Source organism: Suricata suricatta, chromosome 7 (assembly GCF_006229205.1).
Source record: "Suricata suricatta isolate VVHF042 chromosome 7, meerkat_22Aug2017_6uvM2_HiC, whole genome shotgun sequence".
Lineage (NCBI taxonomy): Eukaryota > Metazoa > Chordata > Mammalia > Carnivora > Herpestidae > Suricata > Suricata suricatta.
In genome coordinates, this window is record NC_043706.1 from 121,208,461 (window position 1) to 121,211,156 (window position 2,696).

The following is a 2,696-nucleotide window of genomic DNA, read 5'->3' on the forward strand; positions in this document are numbered from 1 at the left end:
TGTTTGTGACAGATTGGGATGTTGAAAGGAAGTAGTAATAAGCTCCAATAAGAGAATTGTAGCTCAGCTCCTAGGTTGTGAAGCAAAGCTAGGGTGTCTACTATACTATTACGAGAAATATCTCTTGTACTTATTAGATATTCTAAGGTTATTCATAAAACACCAAGTCATCATGTGGCCTGAGCTTCTCAGTGTGTCTGTGTGATTTAATCTACAGAAGTATCCTTTTGGGCAAACCTAAAGTGGTATGTGTGGGAACAAACTCAAGAAGATACTGAAGGTGTTAGGAAGAGTTATGAGCAGGAGCTCATTTTCTCTATGTGCCTACTCCAGCTGCATTACCATCTTCTTCTCAACCTCTACTGAGAGCTTCAGGGAATGTCCAATGTCAAATAACTGAAGGTAATGAATTTGAAACCTGGTTGTAGCGAGCTCTGTATGGTATTCTACAACCAATCAAGAGTAAGAGTAGAACACTGTATACATACAATTCATGATTGTCCCTGAAAGGAAGTGTATAAAAAGTGCCTTCCAGGAGGCAACACTTTGAGTACAGATGATTTTTCCACTTTGATTAGGAGTGATGAATAGGGTGTGGCACCATTTAAATTCATGAGCTGTAGCTAGTGTTTGGCCAGATGATCAGGGATTTGGAGGAATATGTTTGGAATATTAATGACAAGGTTTGAAGGGAATTTATGTAAATGGGTCCCAAATTTGAAATATCTGTGTCTCATGTGAATGATCACCAGATGGCCCAGTCTGTGGAGGAATCTCTCAGTAATCTGTTGAAAGACTCACTTTTTTTGGTCAGGTAATTATTTCTGGACTTTCCCAGTTTTTATTCTATGCAATCATGAACAAAATGCCATGATAGCCAGGGCAACGTACCGAGGTAAGCTTATAAACATGAGACTCGCCTCTTCATGAGTGTTGTTTATGTTACCGTTCCTGAGTGTCCATCCTGCCAAGAGCAGGGACCTACACAGAACAGCTAATAAAGTGTAACCATTTGGAAAGACCAACTAAAAATTTGGGAGTTCACTTACATTGGACTTTTCCATTTTGAAAGTACAATGATTTGTCCTCATTGAAACTGACTTATTCTTGGTATTGCTTTTTTCTTTCTTCCTTACTTGTTTCTGCCAGCAATATTATTCATGGAGTTACTTCTTTTCTTATTTTTTGTCACCAAAAACAAAACAAAATGAAACAAAACGTAACTTCTGACCAAGGAATTCATTTTACCACAAAAGAAGGAAATTGTTAAATGCTCATGGGTTTAATTTTAACTTAAAAAATGTATTCTATCACCAAGTTGCCAATTGCGTTATAGAAAATAAAATGTTTATTTAAGACTAAGTAAGGAGCCAGATGGGAAACAATGCATTAAAGTGTTTTATGCTGTCCTATAGAGTGCAAAATAGATCCTTAACCAGCAAACAATATATGGTAATATTTTTCCCACAATTAGAATGCATGAGTCTTGAAACTAATGAATGGAAGAAAGAATGGTACTTTCACTATAGCACTAAAATGGCCCACTCTTCAAATGTTTGCTTCCTATTCCTGTGACTTAATACAGTGCTAATTATGAAGTTTCAGAAGACAAAGAACCAATACTTCTAACAATGGATGCATTGTTGCAATTGAATGCAGTTGAGAAAATCAACCAGCCAATTTTTGCCTTTCACACCACCAGATGGCTGGACCAACAGGCAAAAAAGTCTTGATTTAGTTAGCAAGTGATGCTTCCTGAGAGCAAATAGAAAATACACAGTAGTACTGGAAAGAAGTTATAAATACAAACCATACCCTTGTGAAAAATTCCAAAAATTAAAGTCATAGTAGATATCCATAATTTCTTCTTTACTCAGTTCTATATATACTTAAGTGTATGCATATTTTTCCAAATCTATTTCCTTATTATTTTATACAGATTGTGTGGACAAAATTAAATATAATTTAGTACAGAGACTAGAGGATAGCAAGCTGAGATTGTGACTATGAACAGTGGATAGAAGAAAACCAACAACCTAGCAAGTCTGTGGTAGGTAGTGAGACTATGTATGGATCTACACTTTTGTTGAGAGGTGAGACTTGCCACAGATATTTCATTTCTATAATGAATGGTTATGATCTATTAGGCACATTCACATGCTTTTGGCTAGAGTTGTTGATTTGCTTATGAATATGGAAGATGGACATGTTTGGGAGTGAGTAATGAAATATTTGTTTTGTAGTAGGTATTGTAGTTTGGCAGTGGGTTTCTATGATAACAATATACTAATTTCTAGAAAGCAGTGATGGTTACTTAATGTCTGTGTTGTTACTGATGTATAGCCTCTAAACTAATATCCTTGAACACTTCAGAAACTCCATGAGTTCCCTAATTCCCTATTCCATTCTGCAAGTAAGCCTTCTAAAGATTGAAACTGATTGATTGACTGATTCACCCATTCATTGATTCATAGAAGAAATAATTATTGCCTATGATGAGATGCTGAGTAGAAAATTTCCTTTTTTTTCAGAAGTATAAAATGAGATTGAAATTTGGGAGAACAGAAGGTAAGGAATGATAACCCTGTTTTGTAAGGAAGAACAGAGATCTCCAGAATTCTGCTTCCTAGATCACCATCCCCCACTCCTTACATCCTCTCTTTCCCTGGGTATCTGACCTAGAAGACTATGGGGAT